Genomic DNA, 15,425 nt, shown 5'->3' with positions numbered 1-15,425 from the left:
TAAGGTAGGAATAGAACCCAAGTCTTCCATCTCTAAACCTAGCGAATAGTCCATTCTGCAACCCTGTTTTTTGTAGTTTGGAGATGCAATGAGATAACTGTAAAGGTGATTTCAGCTATGAGATGTGAAGACATGTCTTGATGTGCTGACCTTCCCCAGCCAGCCTGTCTATCCTTTACAACCTAACCATCCATTCTATTGGAGACTGAAACATCCCACTAACTTCCTCCTCACTTCTTTCCTTTGTTCCCAGGAGCCCAGTGTGTTCGTCTTGCTGTCTGGAATTCAGAATAACTCAGGCTATGAGGATATATACTTCCAGAAGCAACCCATCTCCCTAATTATCCTTCCATCATCCTCCTTGTCTGCCTTTACTATATAGTACTAGCATCAATAGCCTCTCCCACAGAGACTATAGATATTGTCTTTGTATCTTTAAGAGTCAGTGAGATTTTTGAATTACAGTTTAACTCCCTTTCTTTAAAAATTCTGTGAGGAGACAGTTTAACTATAGATCTGAAGAGACTGTTAACTGATAGCTGAAGAGAAGACAGAGACGAAATATTAAGAAAATGTATTTCCAGAAAGAATTGGGTTTAATCTTATGAATAACATGAAGAAAATTCTTGAGAGAATAATTTGGTTGGTATCCTGAGGAACTGAATGGTGGGACTGTGCTTCCAGAACTGAAAAGGTTAGTTCTTGTAATGATGTTCAAAGGTGACTTTGGCTCTACTCTTTCTTGTAGCTGATGCACTGTTAAGAAAGAAGGAAGGAAAGGAGTGGGGGAAAGAGAGAGAGAGAGAGAGAGAGAGAGAGAGAGAGAGAGAGAGAGAGAGAGAGAGAGAGAGAGAGAAAGGAAGGAAGGAAGGGGTAGGGAGGGAAGGGAGAAGAGGGAGAGGGGGGAAAGAGGGAGGGAGGAAAAGAAATAAATTGTTCTGAGTTATCTTGTTTATTGCAATGTTGATAAATGGTATAACTAGAAACTTTGACTTTTTTAGATAGAGGAGACTAAATGGTTTCATGTGGAAGGGAAGTTCTTAATCTGGTTCTCATGACTTTTGCCATATATGCCCATAGAACCTGAAAAGGGGGTTGAGGGGAAATAAACTCAAAGCCTGGACATACTAGAGAAGTCCAGAAGAGTGCAACCTGGTAAGAAATGAAGAGATGATTGACCTCAGGGCCCTCATTAAATGAAAGTCCTCTGTTCTTCAATAAGTTTCAGGGGGCAGAAGATTCTTCCAGGATGATTTTCTAAGCTAAAGAGTTTGAAGGACCTCATGGAAAAACCTAGAGGAGTGCATTCTAGAGAGAAATGAAGAGAAATTTCATACATCAAAACCAAGCTTTGGATTGCATTGGACCCTGAAATGATAAGAAAAATATCACCACCCTCATATAGGATGTATGCAAGAGTGGTCAGTCTTGACAATTGCCGCCTCCACATCTCAATGTCCCTTTCTCTGAGATTGATTGTAGATGTAGATGAATGGTGACCCCTAAATTTCTGCTTAGTCCCTCTTCTCTTTTTCTTTTGGTATATTCATTTTTGGTGGACTTATAAGCATCCATTGATTCACTGATCATTTTACTCAGATCCCATCAACATTGTCTCTCTAGATTGAATCTCTCATAAAATCAAGGTCTAGCTTATCTACTTTGAGATATCTGTCCTTAGATGTCATATAGACATCTGAAAATCAATATGCCTGAAGTGGAACTCATTATATTTCTCCTACAAATCTAGCCATCTGTCATATCTGTATATTCTTGTGGAGGGCTCAATGCTTTTTCTAGTCACTAAAGCTCATGCCTTGGAGCCATCCTTAACTCTTCTTTTTCCCTCATTTCCTTGTCTCTTTAAACCATCCCCCAACCAATCAGTTGCTTCATCTTGTCATTTTTATCTTCACAACATTTTTCACATTCACTCCCTTCTCCCCATTAGCACTCCTCATCTCTCATCTGCAGTGTTATCATCAGCTCTTAACTGATTTCCTTGTCTCGGATCTCTCCCCTCTCCATTATATCTTCTTGTAATCTATGCAAAACCAATATATCCATGGCTAGCTTCCCAGTGCTTAATGGGAGTCAGCCTTTGGCTGGAGACTCTCCCCAGTGAGGCTGCCTCCTAGCTTTTTCTACCATGGTTTCCCTTCTCTCTGTTCACCTGACCACTTCTCTGGCCTAGATCTCTGACAATTCTTGCCTGGTGCATTAGTATCTTCATTGTTCTTCCCGACTCAAATCTTTCCCACTATAATCCAGCCTCTACTCAGCTTCCACACTGGCATTTATGAACAGAAGTAACCATCCAATGACGCAATTCAAAAAAGAAAAACAAAATCTTCAGTAATTCCCTATTGAATCTATGATAAAACCTCAAACCCTCAGGCTGCCATCAAAATTCCACTATAGTATGGCTCCAATCTAGTTTTCCAGTTTTATTTTATCTCATTCCCATTTAAACACAAAATTCTTGTTTGGTAAGACTTTCCCTTCCCACATATTTGATTCCAATATCATGTGCTTTCACTGCGAGCTACCTTTCCCCATATACTGCTGCCCCCAATAATGTCTTGCTTAGAGAACAGGAAGGAAGGAAGGGTCATGTAAACAATGTTACTCTTAAGTATTTAAATAGAAGTGCGGGGCAAGGAACTTATAAAATGGAAGGAACATCATGGATGGGGGCTTGAGTCAGTAACATAGAAATTAGATACCTAGAAGTCCCCTTGTTGTTTAGTTGACTAGTTGTATCTGATGCTTTATAACCCCATTTAAGGTTTAAATGGCGAATGGTTTACCATTTTCTTCTCTAGTTCATTTTACATATGATAAAACTGAGGCAGCTGGTAAATGTCTGAGACAGAATTTGAACTCAAAAAAAGGAATCTTTCTGACTGAAAATCCAGCACTTTATCTTTTGGGTTTCCTAGATACACAAATGTTCCTACTACAATGTTTTCAACTTAGAATATGTCTTTGTATTTATATCAGGTAATGGGCAACTGGTTGGTATAATGGAGTGAGCACTGGGTTTACAATCAGGAAGACTCATGTTCCTGAGTTCAAATCTGACCTCCAAAATATCAATGTTGTGTACACTCAGGTAAGTCACTTAACCTTTTTTTGCCTTCAGTTCCTCATTTGTAAGAATGAGATGGAAAAGGAAATGGCAAAGTACTCTAGTACTTTTCTGATTAAAACTCCAAAATGGTTAATGAAGAGTTGGATATGACTAAACAATTTATTCATTTGTGTATATTTTCTTAGTACTATTACAACTTCTTGAAAACAGGAACTGGTTTTTTTGTTTCTTTTTTTTTGTTTGTCTTGAATCCCAAATGACTATCACAGGGTCTAACAAGAATCGAAAATGTTGATTCATTTAAAATTGAGAAATTGAGAAATTCACCTTCTCATGTAGATTCCTCAGGAGTGCCCTGTTGATCCAACAGAATCTCCAGTTAATGAAATATTAGTAGGCGACATTATTGGACAGTGGGCTTTTTGATTGCTCCTTTGTACAGATTTTATGTAGCATTGCTCTGCCAGCCGGCCCTCAGTTAAGTTTTGAGGATTCAAGGGCCAAACATCCATTATCTTTGGAGTCCTAGCTAACCAAGGAGCCTTGTACCACTTAGAAAGTGGACTCAGGAAAACCAAGAATGAGCACTGGGGGAGAAAGCAGAAAATAAGGCTTCTCCAAACCTTGAATGGGAGCTTCATAAATGTAGATGCATATGTCACAGCGAAAGATAGAATTCTGGCTCCTGGTCACAGCAGGGAAAAACAATTTGCACATTCATGAATTATGGTTCATTTTACACTTCTGTTCTCAAGGCTAATCATTTGTTTAAGTAAGTCCTTTGTCTTGATTAGGGCTTTTAGCAAATGTAAGTGTTTAGTGAGCCTGGCTCCCTGTTGTGAAATGCAAGACTTATGAAATTTAAACACATTCCTGGAAATAGAAACTCACTTGTATTTATCAATGGCTGTAACCCAGGCAGAATCTTTTATTTAAACAATTAACTTTGGGAATAGATGTGCAAACAAGCACAGTTCATAAAGTTATTCATGTCCTTCCCTGCTGTGGACATTATCTTACATTTTTTTAAATGGCTAGTAATATTCTTAGAGATAGGAATGGAGACTGGACTAGGGATTTCACAGGCATCTGAACCTTCCAGGCGAGGGAACTTCTTTTGCCATTGTAGATCTGCATCATCTCTAAGCTGTATAAATCGAGAGAATTAGTCTGAGGGTTTAGGTGACTTGGCCAAGGTTATATAGCCAGGATGTGCCAGAAATAAAACCTGAGTTCAGGTTTTTCGGGCCAGAGGTTGTACCTCAGCCATGTTACAATGCTCCTGTATTCATCTTGTTATGCTTACTATATTTACATAAAGAATATACAGTCTATCAATGATGGGCAAGTTTGTGGTGAATTTTTCTAAATGCATATTTATTTCAGTCCCTGAATGGAACTTTCTTTCCCATATCAAATTCTATTGTTTCTTTCTTTCTTTCTTTCTTTCTTTCTTTCTTTCTTTCTTTCTTTCTTTCTTTCTTTCTTTCTTTCTTGTTTGCAAAGCAATGGGCTTAAGTGACTTATCCAAGGTCATGCAGCTAAATAATTATTAAGGATCTGAGCTCATATTTGAACTCAAATCCTCCTGACTCCAGGACTGTCACCCTATCCATTGCAGCGCCTAGCTGTCCCCTATTCATTGCTTTCAATGGAGAAGTGCCCTAACCCTTCTGAGATTCCTAATAGCAGCAGTTATAGGTACGGGGGCAGGGTTAGTTCATCCCTGACATATTAAGTGTCTCTTTCCTTGTTTCAGAGACCCAAGGGATACCTCATGGTATGAACAATGGATTAGGCTATTGAAATAGTATTTTCTTGTCCAGAGAATGACGTAAAATAGCCCACAATAGAATGGCTCTATCTGTAATAACTTTTCGATGAGTGCGATTTTTTTTTCAAAATTAAAGTAATTTTCTCTGTTACCATCCCCATCTCCCTTCCCCAACTTGTTTGCCCTGAAATCGAACTGTCAGTGAATTTTGCTGCTCAACTAGCTGATCTGGAGTCTATGGGAATTATGAGACTTGATCCAAACAATTAAACCTGTTTTTTGAAATAAAAGATGAAAAGTCTCGAACTTCAAGGATTTCACTTTATGCTCTGTTGAGATATAGTGTGTTATAGTGGAATGAACATGGGGACACAAGAGGAGAACTCCCGAATCAGAGACCACCTTTGGGTGGTGGGATTTTGAAGGAGTCACTCCCTTCTCTCTCTTGGTTTCAGATGCCTCATCTGTAAAAGGGAAAAGATGAAGTAAAAAGGAGAAAAATGACATCTAAGATCTCTGCTATATTGAAATGCCATGCAGTATCCTCTGAATTTGCTTTTCATCTTGGGGCCTCAGTTTCTTTCTTTGTCAAATGAAAAGATTCATAGGGGAGAGGTAACCAAGGATCCTCTAGCTCCAGAAAGGTGTCTGTGGCAGGAGGGGGCTCAGGCTCAGGGCCAGGGCTCAGGAAGCTTTGGGGCTTTGACCTGAATCTCTGACCCAACAGTTATCTTGGAGGCAAAGGTACTGCCCATTATGAGCCCACATGGCCCTACCTCCATTAGCTGAATCAGCCGCCCCTTGGATCTAGAGCTCACCGCCCCAGTTTGGAATGACAGCTTTATGGTTCAATAAAACAAATTAATTGATTCAACTATCCTCACTAGTGTCTAGAAACAAAGGAGGGTTTTCTGCATTAATCTAGGAATCAAGATGGGATGGAAACAAAAACCTATTTTCCCACAGACTCTGATTTTCCATGAGCGCCAAAGCCAGGGTCTTCCCCTACCAGCTAGGAGCCCTTTCCCTTTCTGTGTGAGCTGGGTCAGTGGAGCTCAGGAAAGACAAGAGGCATTTCTGATCATGGTGGACATATGTGGATGCTTTGAAAAGACGCCTCCTTGCTCCCCTCCCCCACCTTGCAAAAAAAGGAAAAAGAAAATGAGATTTTTTTTTACTTTTTCTTTTTTTTCTTCTCTGCCTCTCCTCCCAACAATTTACCCTCAGCAAATGGATGGGGTCTTTGGGCCTCTGGAGTTAGGGGAAAGGAAGAGAGAGCATTCTGATGAGTTAAAAGGAGGAGTGATTTAATTGTCTAACTCCTTCTGTGCTCAAGAATATCAGACAGATGGGGAGGATAAGACAAGAAGCTCAATAATTAATTTTCATGTTCCTCACTAGTGGGACCTCTTTAATCCCTGTTCCTGTGATTATAGAGAAAGGTTGGATTCCAAAGTTTCTCTCATTAGCTACGGGTTGTATGAAAATACCTGTATTTTCAAAGGGGAGAGTGACAAGAATGAACAATTTCAGCTATTAAAAATAGCCTGGTGTCAGGGACTTTTTTGGTGAAGAACAAAAACTCTCTGTTTCCCTCAGATCAATAATGAAACAGATGGTTGTTGGGAGGTCAGAGGTCAAACTTTCCCTGTTGACTGAAACGCAAGGTTGACTTAAAAGCTTTTCCAAAGTTATTCCAGAAGCAGGCAGAGCATTAGTATGGGTTTCATGGCTCCTGATGGGAGATCCTGGGTTCCCCGGAATTTGGTCAATGATGGACTCTCTAGATACAAAGAGTTTAATGGATCAACCCCCTTTCTAAGACCAAACACACAAACGCTTTGTCAGATGGAGAGGATGTCGCCTGGGGAATGACACCTCCCATTTCTGCTTCTGGGTTAACCCAAGACGAAGTATTAGGATGAGATTCATTTCTGAATGAATGTTAAATTATTGGCATGAGGAGAGAATGAATGAGAGGATTAATGAGTGAAAAAAATATTTCTAATATATACAAAGCCTTGTGCTAAGCAATGGTGATATGCAGAAAGAGAGACAGAGATGAGAGAGAGAGAGAGGGAAGAGAGAGAGAGAGAGAGAGAGAGAGAGAGAGAGAGAGAGAGAGAGAGAGAGAGAGAATGTGCTTAAGGAGTTCTCACTCTAGGAGGAAATGCATAAAAGAAAATTCACCTCTCAGGTGACTAGTGATGCTCAAAGTTTCTTAGGCTGCATCAGTAGGTCATATGACAATGTCAGGGTCTCTTGGGCACAGAGTCAGGACTGATGCCTTTCTTCTTAATGGGAGAAATAGAGTTGGTAAGTGCTATCTCATCCAAGCTCTGCAAGCAATGAGGCAACCTGTCTCTGTCTAGACACAGAGGAGGGGCAAAGAGGAGGAGAAGACAAGGACCGTGATGGGCTGTCCAACATTGCCAGGTAGTAGTAGATGGGAGCTGCCCATCAGAATGGGTTTCATGGCAGACACTTTCTTATCTATTTGCATCCTGATTAACCCAACTGGCACCAGCCCACCAGCACCAGATTCGAAATTGGGAAATGTAATCTTAACAAGATTGTTCAGTCATTCAAACACCCAAACCTTTTGAGGTAATTTCCTCCAATCCCCATTGTGATCTAATTTCTTATTAAGCCGAATAAAGCAGTTGGCACAACAATTCATCAGTTTGGGCTCCAGGAGCTGCTGCTGCTGCAGCTCATTTCTTCTCCCTCCCCCTCCTGCAGGAAAATATTAGAGACATGCTCTCAGAGCTAAATCCTTGGGTACTCCCACAGAAATGTATATGAGCACATGGAGCCCCCCCGCCCCTGTAATGCTGTGCAGGCCTCCTGTTTACCAAAGTAGGGATTCATAAACACAGACATGGTAGGATGGAGACCAGTGCTGAGAGTTGGAACCAGTGCCTAGGGCTAGTGAGGAAGTGGGTCTGGGACATAGCCACTTTTTAAGTCCAATTTTGTGGTGTTGCATTGATGGGTCATCAATAGACACTTCAGGACACTTTCCAATCAGGAGAAACCACTCCCAGAGGAGGGATCAAGGTGGAATCGAATCATGGAGGATCTCAATTGGGGTATTTTAACATTTCGTTATTGCTAAAAAGATGAAAAACCGTCACTTAAAAATGAGAGCTGTCATCATCCTTTAATTGTGGGCTTGTGGAACTAAGCCCTTGCTTACCTCAGTCTAATTATGGCTGTTGCCGAGACACTTTGGCCATTCAATTTCCTATTGTCTTCCAAGATCACAGCCTAGCCATTTCAATTTGTGGATACTTGATATCACAACTTAAGTCAGTGCTTTCTCTACCTCTCAAACCGGGACAATCTTTCCTCAGCCTACATATCAGACGTGCATGAAGCAACCTGGGAAATGAGCAGGAAGAAGCCACTAGAAGAAGATGTAGCAACAGAAAGGGGCAGGAGGATGGTCCAAAAGATCCTGGCATTTTCACCTCCTGAAACTTTTTATAAACAATAGATAATGAACAGATTAATCATATCCCAGAGGAAGCACAGCTTTTAAAAACAACCATACACCTGTCTCTCAATATGTCATAACTTCTCCCTAATAAGTGAATACTCATTTGATGTCCCATTTTTACTGTTGAGTGGAATAACTGGTGACCAGTGAATTAAAGCAGAATTTACCAATGACCAATAACACAACTGGTTTTCTTCCCTAGAGCTGAGGAGAGCATTTGAGGATGGTTATTTGTTCATTATAATCATTGTTCCACAGTGCAGAATATAGTCTGTCATTTCAGAAACAAAGTTCTTTTTGTATTTTCACCTCAAAGCAGGGCAAATGTGTGGTGGATGGAGTGGAAGAGGAGAGGGAGTAGAAGGCAAATTTGTCCCATTGCTTAAGTTATCATTTTCCCAGTAAGGGAATATACTTTTGAGTAGGGGGAAAAATGATGGGGCATAAATCCACAATTTGACCTAATTTTCAGAATGGAAATGACCTATTAAAAAAAATCCCAGAGAGAATATGAATTAGACTGGGTCAACAGTCGGGCAAGCAGATAGGGTGCTAGAAATTACCCAGTCTTTTACTATTTGGTAGCATTTTATGCTAATTCTGTTCCCTTCTCTGTGATAAACAAAGCCAGTTGAAAGCAGTGAGCATCACATGCTGATGGGTCCCTGAGCTACAATTTAATACGAATCTCGTAATTCCTTTGTACAACGCCTCCAGTTCATTTAGGTGCGTCACACACTGAAGAGGCTTCAGAACTGAATTACTTGCCCCACTCAGCAGACACGATGTCTCACAAACACAATCATCTAACAAGGTTGTACAGAAGGACCTTCCATGTCTAAGGGAACAAGTGTGTGACTTAGTCAGGGGCCATCTTCCTCAGTTAGTTTTCTGAATATCCAGGTGTAAACTGGGGAGAGGAAATGAGAAGAATGGGAGATAGAGACTCAGGATTCTTGGGTTCCTGTTTCAAGGCTGTTGTGATGTGAATTCAGACTTACCCTTTCTGAGCCCCAATTTCTTCATACAGATTGGAGGTAACAAACTCCACAATACATCATCCACAGGACTGTTGTGATGTTTTTAGCATGCTTCAGAAAGAAATGTGAGATGATATTGTTATAATAAATGGATCTTGCAGATGCTGTGATGGTTATGGGGTGCACACAGTAGGACCGCTGGCTAGTTCTCTTCAGAAGGAAGGACTAAATTAGGCACTTTCAATGAAGTACTGATCTTCCCTTCTCATGCATACATTTTGATAAAAGCTATTAAGGAGAATAGCTATCATGCTAATTTTTTCATAACTGTTTAAGATTTGCCAAGCATTCTAAAAATATAATCTTGTGAAGTCCTTACAATATCCTTGAGACAGAGGTGCTATTATTATTATTACCATTTTGCAATGAGGAATCTGAGTCTGAAAGATGCTCAGTGACTTACCCAAATTAACACAGCTAGTAAATAACTGAGGTAAGATTTGATACCAGATAATCCTTTCTCCAAATCCAAAAGTCTTATCCCTTGTGCCACCTAGAGCCAATCCAATATAAGAGTATTCTGAGATGATCATCAAGCTTCCTGTTTAAGTCTGGGCTAGAAGCTTCCCTGTCTGAGAGGCACCCTATGAATCTGACTTTTGGTAGGTGGTAGTCATGTCTACTGTATAGGCTGTCAGTTTGCTGTATAGGATATCCATATCACTGCCAACTCTTTCTCAATAAGATTGAAATTAACCTCTTTGTGGATATCCACTTCCTTGATTCACCTTAAATTTAATGAGAAAGAATAATTATTTAACAGACTTAGATAAATAGCAATATAGACCTTACATTTCAACTCCATCCTCAAATCGAGGTCCGAGACAGAAGAACTGTTAGGCTAAATCTCATGTTTCTCTCTTTCTTTTGTTTCTAAGTCTTCAAACAGGGACTTACTGAGAAGTTCTGTCCTCTGGTTGGCTCCCATGGGAGGTACAAAGGGGTTGCATATTGCTATGTCTTTCATTCACACAATCTCCATCATGCAAGCTTGACTTCTCTCATATGTCCTAAATTAACCATGGAAGAGGCTCACAGTGTCACTTCTCCTTGGCTTGGTTCTCCACAACTGACTCGTACTGTGGTACTTCTAGTCCAGTCTCCACCCAATGCTTGAAAAGAAGCTGGGGATCTGTTGGGCTTTGATTATTCCCAATAAGTGCCATTTCTGAAATGGAATATAGGTAAAATACTCCAGGCTATGCCCAAGGGACACAGACTAATGGCTTCTGCAGAGACAGAACTGACTTCAGGTTGGGTTCAAGGTTAATACTTCTAGCTCTCTCATTTTCAAAACATCAAGTATTCCTGACTCTATGGGGTCTACCATCCACTATCCCTCCAACTTCAGTAACTCTCAGCATGCAAAAATAGGAAAAATATGAAACTGTGACAGAATGCCAATGTACCAGGAGAAGCCAAAGTTCCTATCTCTGATATATTTCATATATAAGATGTTCCCAAAGTGTTAGTGAAGTTGTAAGTTTTAAACTGCAAAAACTCTCTAAGGATAACCTCTCTCTCTCTCTCTCTCTCTCTCTCTCTCTCTCTCTCTCTCTCTCTCTCTCTCTCTCTCTCTCTTATATGTAACTAGTAGATACTAAGCATTAATGTTGAAATCTAAGTGATATTTGTATATATAAACATTTTGAAATTAAATTTCATTTTTTTCAATCAGCAAAATTCTCCCCCCCTCTCATCCTCTCCTCAAATTGAGAAAGAAGGAAAAAGCAAATTACTTGTTTCAAAACATGCAGTAAAAATAAATTCCAACATTGGCCTTGTCCAAAATAACCCTAAACAATCAACCCAAAACCAATAAAATCATTCTGTACTTTTGAGTCCTTCATCTTTCTATCAGGAGGTGGGTGACAGGTTTCAACATGAGTCTTCTGACTTATCATTATGCTGATCAGAATGCTTCAATCTTTCAAAGGTCATTTTGCAATTCTGTTGTCATCGTGTAATTTTTATTTCTAGTTCTGTTCTCTTCACTCTATAGCAGTTAATAAAAACCTCCCCAGGTTTCTCTGAAACCATCCTCTCCATAATTTCTTATGGTGTCCTAGTATTCCATCACCTTTATAGATCATAATGCATTCATCCATTCTCCGGATTGGCATTCCGTCACTTCCCAAGAATTAGCCAGTGCAAATAGAGATACTTTGAATAGTTCTGTATATCCTTAAAGATTTTGTATATCCTCCTTCCCTGAATTTATCCTCCTTCTTATCCCCTCCTCTCCTTTCTTCTTTTTTCCTTTGTTTCCTTATTTATTGAATTGCATGTCTTTTCTTAACTATGTATATATATATATATGTATATATATATATACATATATATATATATATATACTTTTTGCCTTTGACCAGTTCAGACGAGAGAAACTGTCACTCATTTTCCTCTGTATAGATTTTAACTTGTTCACTCTGATTATAACATAATTTCCTCTAATCTTCATCTCTCTTTCCTCCTCTTCTGATGTTTCACTCTTTCCTTCTCTTTCCATTTTTCCTTTTAGATCATAACACCCAATAGAAGCAGTCCCAAGCCCTCTGATTCATCAGTCACTAAGTTAAAAACATTTTTCAGCACTTACTTTGGGACAAACATGATGCTAAGTGTTGGGATACAAAAAAGAATCAAACCCTCAAAGGGCTTACATTTTAATGGGGAGAATCAACTAACTAGATTCCAACAAGTTATAACAATTAGGAAATAATTAAGATGGGGAAAATACTAGATTTAATACAGGTTGGGAAAAGCTTCCTGTAGAAGGCTCAATTTTAACTGGGACTTGAAGGAAGTCAGGGAAGTCAACAGATGGAAGACAGGAGGGAGAGCATTAAAAATATGAGGACAGTCAGGAAAATCAGTAGCTGAGTGACAAAATCTTCTATTCATAGGAACAGGAGACCTGTCACTTGATTAGAGAGTAAAGGAAGCTAAGGGAGGGGTGAGAAGACTGTAAAGGTTAAAGGTCTTGGAATGCTCACCAGAACATTTTGCATTTTATCCTGGAAGATATAGGGAGCCCTGAAGTTTAGAGAATTTGGGGGTGGGCTCACATAGGTAGTTATACCTGCACTTCAGACTCTTCTATGATTCTGAATGATGCTAATGATCAAAGGGAACATATAGATTCTGTCTTCACATTATAATGTAAACAGTATATTTTTGTTTAATCCTTTGGGGTTGTTTGTTCTCATTTCCCTTTTTATGCTTCTCTTGATTTCTCTTCTGTTTCATTAAAGATCAATTTTCCCCCATTAGATTATATTCAATTTTTTCTAAATAAGTTACTCTGGGGAGATTATATCTGGCATGGTTCTACTGTTTTATTACATGTTACATTAATCTAGGATCTCAAGGACAATTCAGTCTAGGGACCTACAATCTTTCAGTCCTCCAAAAGTGGTTGGAACAAAGGCAAAGTCTGATTGCTGGACCTCTTTTCCCCAAGACTGAGCTCAGCAAGTTCTTAAAATAGGTTTGGCTTTGGGTCTGAGTAACACACCTGTGAGCTTGTCCTTTTTGGAGTTGCAGTATGCTGCTGCTAGACTTAGTAGCCATTAGCCAACTGAAAAACTGGTGATTAAGAGTTTCAGAACAATAAGATTCCTCAGGCAGAGTCCTGCCCTGGAGGCTTTGAACTGGGTTAGAAGCTGCAGCTGTGACCCTGCTCAACTTCTGGAGTTCAAGTTAGACCATTCTTACTTTCTTGGTACACAGCCCAGTTAATATCCACAACCCCTCTTCACCAAGGAATGCCACCAAGCATTCTCTTTCATCCATCTTGGATATAACGCCCAAGTATAGACCCTTCTCTTCTGGGTCTGGGGCCTTTTGCTGTCCTAGTGATCAACCTCTTCCTTCCACCTTCCTTCCCTCCTTCCTTCTTTCCATCCCCTTCTTCCTTCCTTCCTTCCTTCCTTCCTTCCTTCCTTCCTTCCTTCCTTCCTCCCACCCTCCTTCCCCCCCCCCTCCATTCTGTGGACACTAGGGATAGAGTTGACCAGAAATGGCCAAACTTACCATTCTAGTGTGGTACAAGGTTGGGGTCCAGGAAAACAAAGGGTCCCAGATACAGAATAGAAAAGCCTAAGCTCATGGGAGGGGATAGAAGAGGGGAAGGGGGACTCTAAATGATACCAGGGACCTCTGTGGATCACTTACAAGTCATTATATCCAAGGTAGATAAAAATGGACATTTATTAAATGCCTATGATATGCAAAGTGCTTTGTCTTATCAGTTCTTCCAACAATCCTGGGAAATGAGTGCTATCATTATCTTCATTTTACAGGTGAAGAAATGGAGGCTAAGTGATTCACCTATGATTGCTTGACATCGATTAGTTTTTGCAAAAGTGTATTAAAAGATAGCAGCAACAGAAGGACAAATTTGCTAACAGAACTTTGGTGACATGGTTTCACCAATGGCATTTCAGTACCTAAAAAGAATGGGTTCACTCAAAATATTCTTTATATGACATCAATCTCTATAGTATATGTCCATGTGTGGCATAATACCAGATGGTTCCTCATTTTAGCTCTGTCTACTGGCTCTCAAAAGTCACTGCCAAAAATCATTCCCTTCTTCTATGGTCAACTAGTGATTAAATGTATTTAGAAGGGAAACTTCTCACCCTTCACCTAAAACAAAAAATAATGTTCATCTATTTGCACAAAGTCCCATGACCTCAGCGGAGAAAACACAAGACTTCTCCTGTTGTAGCATTGTCTGCCACTGGATACTAGGAGGAGCAGTCAAACTTATTATTTGCTTTGCTTTGTTTTTTCAGAATTAGAAATAAAATCATAAAATCCAATTAACATTAAAAAAATTGGACATGATTGGCAATGCGTTGGAATCGCTACTTCAGTCTCTTCTTTCGGAACAACTTCTTTATAGTTGAACAGTAAGATTGTACTGTGGTTTCCATGCCCTTCATTTACATTATTGGAGGCACCATGGCTTTTGTTGGCATTGACTATTGACTTCCCTCTTCATATGTTCATTTGTGTGTCTTACAGTTCACTAATATTCCATTATATTCATGAATCTATTTTTTTTTTTGGTTTAACCATCCCCTAAACAAGGATATTCATTTTAGAACCATTTAATTGTATCAATAAGTATCAATGTATATGTGTATATATATATATATATATATATATATATATATATATATATATATATTATGAAGAATATAGTCCAAGGAGGTCATTGAAAGAACTCTCTATACTATTTGCAGATATACATACCTTTTGAATTGTCCTATCTCTATAATGCTTCCTCCTTTCTACCACCCCATTATTGCCTCAAACTTCTTTTAAGCAGAAATTGCTTAATATTTTCTTTGTAGTCCCAATTCCTGACACAAAACCTGCCCCTTAGCAGGCATTTAGCTTATTGGATTGAACTCAAGTGAAGGATCTCCTAATAGGCAATGTATTAAATGACTTTACCAGTATATTCATTATGTGTTTGCTTTCACTTTCCAGAATACACAAAAAATAATATATTCACATAGGGAACAGGTCAATAATTATTACATATATATGTGTATATATATATAGGTATACAGTTTTCAATTACAACCTTTCTCTATCCCCTTTACCATGCCTCCTCCAAAAGTTATAAAATTTCATGAACTGTTCCCATTGATTCCCTAGTGTCTAGTCCTTTGCTCTTCTTGAACTAATATAGAGATAGTAAAAAAGTTGGTCATTCTTCTTATTAAAAATACTTTCTGGAGATTTCTCTTTTGGATAAATTGGCATTTTTTCAAGTGTTTCTGGAATTGCTTAAGCAGAGCTCTCATTAGTTTACAAGCCATGGAAATCTTTTTCACACTTCCCTCCCACCATCCCAATTTTGACACCTCCACCTGGAAGCAGACTCTGATTGGCTCTGGGAATTTTTATGGGTTTTCAGAGTATATGGTCACCTGATTAATTAGCTATAAAACCTCGGAGCAAAATCTAAAACAGATGTAATGGTGAACCGCAGAC

At 39.3% G+C, this 15,425-nt stretch overlaps 2 long non-coding RNA genes across 2 annotated transcripts; one reads left to right on the top strand and one right to left on the bottom strand.

The window, feature by feature from the left end:
* Nucleotides 1-213: 213 nt before the first annotated feature.
* LOC141522948 (uncharacterized) lies at nucleotides 214-5,695 on the top strand. Its single transcript, XR_012478259.1, has 3 exons — nucleotides 214-694; nucleotides 3,004-3,115; nucleotides 5,324-5,695. It is a non-coding gene; the product is annotated as an uncharacterized LOC141522948 (long non-coding RNA).
* LOC141522947 (uncharacterized) lies at nucleotides 599-11,463 on the bottom strand. The gene is made up of 3 exons (XR_012478258.1): nucleotides 11,246-11,463; nucleotides 9,372-9,461; nucleotides 599-756 (listed from the first exon to the last, which is right to left on the bottom strand). It is a non-coding gene; the product is annotated as an uncharacterized LOC141522947 (long non-coding RNA).
* Between the last annotated feature and the right edge of the window lie 3,962 nt (nucleotides 11,464-15,425).

This window comes from Macrotis lagotis, chromosome 4 (genome assembly GCF_037893015.1).
Source record: "Macrotis lagotis isolate mMagLag1 chromosome 4, bilby.v1.9.chrom.fasta, whole genome shotgun sequence".
Lineage (NCBI taxonomy): Eukaryota > Metazoa > Chordata > Mammalia > Peramelemorphia > Peramelidae > Macrotis > Macrotis lagotis.
Note: the sequence above shows the minus strand (reverse complement) of the source record. Positions and strands in the feature narration are given on the sequence as shown.